Genomic DNA, 5,031 nt, shown 5'->3' with positions numbered 1-5,031 from the left:
GTAGATGAGGTAAATAGAAGTAAGGAGATTTATGTTTATTTTTGTTTGTTGTTTTTTTTGCGGCGGGTGGGGAGGCGTTGGTTTTTTGGTAACAGACCTGCTCTAGAACGGCAAAAAAGGATGAATGTGTGCTCTGCAGTGTTTCTGAATCAGCTGCTCTTTAGGATTTTCTGTCAAATTTAATGATATTTGCGTCAAAAATCTGAGGTTACACAACACGGGCTCCCATCTTCTCTCTCTCTCTTGTCTTACTCCTTTTGTCTAAGTCAGGCTTTCTCACCTGTTTCTCTGTCTCTTCTCCTTTTAGGAACTTAAAATACAATCTCAATTAATGAAAACTGCCTGAAAACTGCAGTGAAAGCCAAGGAAGTAATAGAATAGGTATAGAATATTTTAAGGACATCTTTAACCAATAAATACAAAATTTATGTCTTGATTAGAAGATTAAAAAATTTTTTAAACAGTAGAGTAATCTGTTTAATGATAATTATTGGGAGTCAAAAATAAAATATTCCAGCCTTCTAAACAAACTTGTGCCTTCAGCAAGCGTATTCCATCTCTCTACTTCCCCACGTTAGGAAAACAAATACTAATGCTTGGCTTGTACATGGGTGTGTCACGTGTTTGTAAGTAAATAACTCTTCAGTTAAAGCTCTTAGTCCCCACAAACCGATTTGGGAAAAACTCTACTCTTTATATCCCATTAAGGACCTATAAAATTCTTGGCATTGCTATAAACATTTACTTTTTAAAAACTTCATGTTTAATGGAACCTGAATCCAGGATTTACTTTAATTTTACACTCCATTCTTCCTATTCTCCCTCCCTCCTCTTCTTAGTTTTCTATCAACGACCACCACCACCACCCAGAATTTTTTTTCCCTCTAAATCCAGGAAGGAAGCTGAGTTTTCATGCTCAGAACTTCCTAGTATCTTCTCCTTGTGGACACGTAAGCCGGCCTCAGATCAAATATCCACAAGCTGCAACACGGGATCGAGACCTCTTCTCCTACCTAGCATCTGAACAAGTCTTTAAACTCTCTCCCTCTCTCCACTCTGGAGCCAGATCCCAGAATTCGTACCAGGTAGTGTCAGCTCCTTCTCGGTTTACTCAGAGGAGGCCCCAGATCTGAAAGCAGATTAAGTCAGTCCAAACTGCCAAATCCGAATCCGACTTTATTTGGTGACTCAATTTGCTTTACGGTACTCTAATTTCTTAGGGTGATGGCCTGTATTGCACAAGAACCACCACTCAAGGCAAGTCTATTAGAAATCTTTACAAGAGATGAGCAAGAAACACACACTCCGAAATTTCAAAGTGCCACTAATCAACTTTTAAAAATACAGGTAAGATGAAATGAGGGCTAAATAGTGTAATCTAACTGCCAATTAAAGTATACAGTAGTCCTGGTCTATGTTACATCTGATATGGAGCTGTATAACATTAAGCAGATCCCAGCAGATTTAGTGAAAACATAGGCATTGAATTTTAATGGCTACCAATGGGGATATATACTTAGCCTGCAGGCCAAACTTCAATCAGTGTTTTTCTATCCTGGTGTTTTGTGACCAAGCCAATATTTATACAAAGCCACCCTAAGAGCTGCAATTGCAGAGGAACCTCCCTCTTGGTGACGTTAGAGAGCAGTCCAACTCCACTCAAACTGAGTCCAAGATTTGGAACTCGCCCAGGAAAACAAATGGAGGAGAAAAATCTAATGCGCCAAGTGTGCATGGCATTTCACAGTCGGGGCAACTGGGGTGGAGGCTAGGAAGACAAGGTCAAGGTGGAAAATAAAGCTAGTCCCAGGAAGAGGAAGTAGAGATGTATGACCTGGGGTCCTCACTTACAGCAGATCGCCAGTCAACTTATCGGCATGATGCTGGATTTAGAGGGGTTCTTTCTGTTAAACTCTCCCAGGGTAGTGGGTTCAAAGGCCTCAGAGGCTTACTAGAGCCCTGAAACACTTTTCCAGATCTGGGAGATGGAGAGAAAGGAAGTTCTTGCTTTAAAGCAGCGGAAGACAATCTCCCTGACTTTGGCAACTCTTCAGTATCATCGTGCCAACAGTGGAGAGATGTTATTGACCTTCCTAGCGGTGCAAGTGCCACGGGAGACGAGAGGGGTGGTGAGAGGGGCAGGGGATGAGCTTTATCAGACGTGGATTTCGAACTCTGCAGGGCGCGCCTACACTAGCCTCAGGATAACGCTGCCAGGAGGCGGACGACAGGGTATCCAGGCCAGGCTCTCTGTCTTTTGGGACCCAAGGTCAGGCCGTTCCCTCCTTACTTTGCTTTTAAAGGATGAGCATGTACGATGATCCCACCCGCATTATAAAACACACACGAGTCAAGGCACATGAGACATTTCCTTACAGGCAGCCCCCACCATGTGTGCCAACCTGAAGCCCCTTCAGTAACAGTGTTTGAACAGCAGCCAAGGCTGGCCCGCCCGGAGTACCAGTGCATCTCTCCTAAAGCCAGAGTTCAGCACTGAATGTGGACCAGGTGGATACTCTGTATTATAAATGCTCGTTTGGATCCAAAAAGAAAACCATTAAAAATAAATGAAAGATGAACACCTTCAATGCTTTTTTTGGGGGGGGGGAATGTCAAAGAAAAGAATAAATAAAACCTTGTTGTAAAAAGTTAATCGGCCTGATGCCCCTCACTCAGTTTGATTGCTCCCTAATAAAGGGAGCGAACAGGAGTGACATTTTGCCAGGACTCTTGGGGTGAGTGGGCGGCGGGTTCTACAGTGCGGTGAGCTGACATCTGCTCAGCCCAGCTAGTTATGAGTATCTCCAATTTCCAAGGACATCCCAGCCCTGGAAGATTTTCTTGTATTAAAAGTGCCCTTGCCTTGGAGGAAAGCAAACAAACAAAAATAATGGGCTTCAGACAAACTGATTCCTTGAAAAACATTGAGCAGATTTTTGGATCAGAAGATTATCTCCAGGTGTGGAGTTTAAAAGTAGGCGCAGAGTCTCTTTATGGAACATGAGGCTCCAGGACTAGAAGAACGAAAACCAGCCTCCTCACCAAAAGACGAAGAGAATTATGGGACACCAGCCTAGCTGCCAAGTTCAGGAAGGAGCAGACTCCTCGGGACTTTCAAGCAATACTGTTCCTTCTTTCCTTCTGCCTGAGTAGCTTCCTTAATGAAAGCAAAGAAGCAGTGCCTGGGTCCATCGGTCCCTTCGACTCTCCATTCTGAGAACAACTTTCTCAGAATTGTTTCCTGGGGAAACAATATCCTCTTCTAATCCCAGTGTTGGGTTTATTATTTCAATCTGAATAATTATTTTATCAATTTAATAGAAATCGGCATTCTAGGATAAGTTCCCTATTTCTGCAGTTCTATCAAAGTTGGTTTCTTGAGGCCTAAGATAGGATTTTTTAAAACAATTTTCTTATGATCAATTGGAAATCTCTTAAGATCTATTCCATTCAGATTTTGTGTTGTTTTCCCATTATAATCTCTTTCCCATGGCTTCCATCACCATTGGAGTTGGAAAGACAGAACTTGAAGAATGTTTTTGCCTGACTTCACACTTTTATGGGATGACAAATTGGTTTGCGCAAAGGTTGGCTTATAAGGAATTTTTCTATTGACTAATGTGGGTTTTCTTCCATTTCCTTCTAATCTAGACGTTAGGTCCATAATATTTACCAGGTAATGGTACTAGGAGACACATATAAAGAAAAATAAACACTATGACCTTCTTTCTGGTGTTTTCGTATCATGATTCTGAGCATCTATTGGTTACCCTAACACAATATATTCCTTAACCAAACTCTTGCCTCTAGGATACTACAAACTTCTCTTTACTTGTATACCACATTCCTTTGCTAATAAACTAGGACAATTTTCAAACCAAAAACCAAGATTTCAGTTCCTCGAACACTCGAACACAAAATATTGGTCAGACCCAACTGAATGAAATCTGCACGCCACCGTTCATTAATGGTGTGTCCTTGAGCAAGCTGCTTAACCTAAAACTTACTTTCTTCATCTTTAAAGTGGGCACAATGATAGCAAATACCTCATGGGGTGGTTGCGTAGAGTGAATAAGTTATCACCTATAAAGAGAACAGCCAGTGTCTGCCCCATAGTAGGCATTTGATAAAAGTCAGGTACCACCTTTAATGTCATTATGGTCACACAAAGTACATTCGCCAGGCCCGAGGAACTGAACCCTTCAGAGACACGTTGTAACTGGAAAAGTGTGCCGAGTGAGTGTTCCCTTCTGTTAGTGAAATACGGAGGCCAATTTGATCCTCAGACAGGTTTCCAAGGAAAAGGGAATAAATTAGCTTTAAAAAGGAGTCAAATCATTATTATATATCTATTTTTAAATAGTGCCTCTATGCTTCTGAGAAACAAGCCCTAATTTGCTTATTCTTCACTTCTAATTTCCATATTCATTCAGTAACAAAATGGGGGAAACATTAGTGAGAGATAGTAATTGTAAAAGTAGCAATAAAGTTAATGGCAACATTAGAAATACTGTACACACACAAACATAGTAATACTCAAGGCAATTTGAAATATCAAGCAACACTCAAATTAATGGCACATGTAAGTGAATCATAAATTCAGTATGAATGGCCTGATTCTTGCTCCATTAAAAGAAAAAAAAATGAGAATAATCCTTTTAAAAGACCATTCTTAGGTGGTTGATAAAGAACTATTTATTCATAAGGTATCAGCTCTGGACATAAAGAAACTGTGCAGTACTTTGCAGGGGATTTGCTGCAGGAATACTTGGGACAGCACAAAGGCATAGCAGCAACGTGAGACTGAAGCCAACCACTCTGAGTTCAAACAGGAAGGGGACTCCCACGCCTCAGGCATGACTCCCAGATCTCTGGCCTCTGCTTCTGCATGCAAGGCCACAAGTGCGCATAAAAATGATAACTATGGCCTTCATCTGCCTTCGTGTGGATGTCTGGGAGGGAGTGGAGAGGGAAAAAGGATGTCTCATACAAATATAGTTCAGAAAATATGCTGACATAAGCAATAGGTAG

The sequence above is a fragment of the Pteropus vampyrus genome, unplaced genomic scaffold (genome assembly GCF_000151845.1).
Source record: "Pteropus vampyrus isolate Shadow unplaced genomic scaffold, Pvam_2.0 Scaffold65, whole genome shotgun sequence".
NCBI classification, from domain to species: Eukaryota; Metazoa; Chordata; class Mammalia; order Chiroptera; family Pteropodidae; genus Pteropus; species Pteropus vampyrus.
This window is presented reverse-complemented; position numbering follows the sequence as displayed.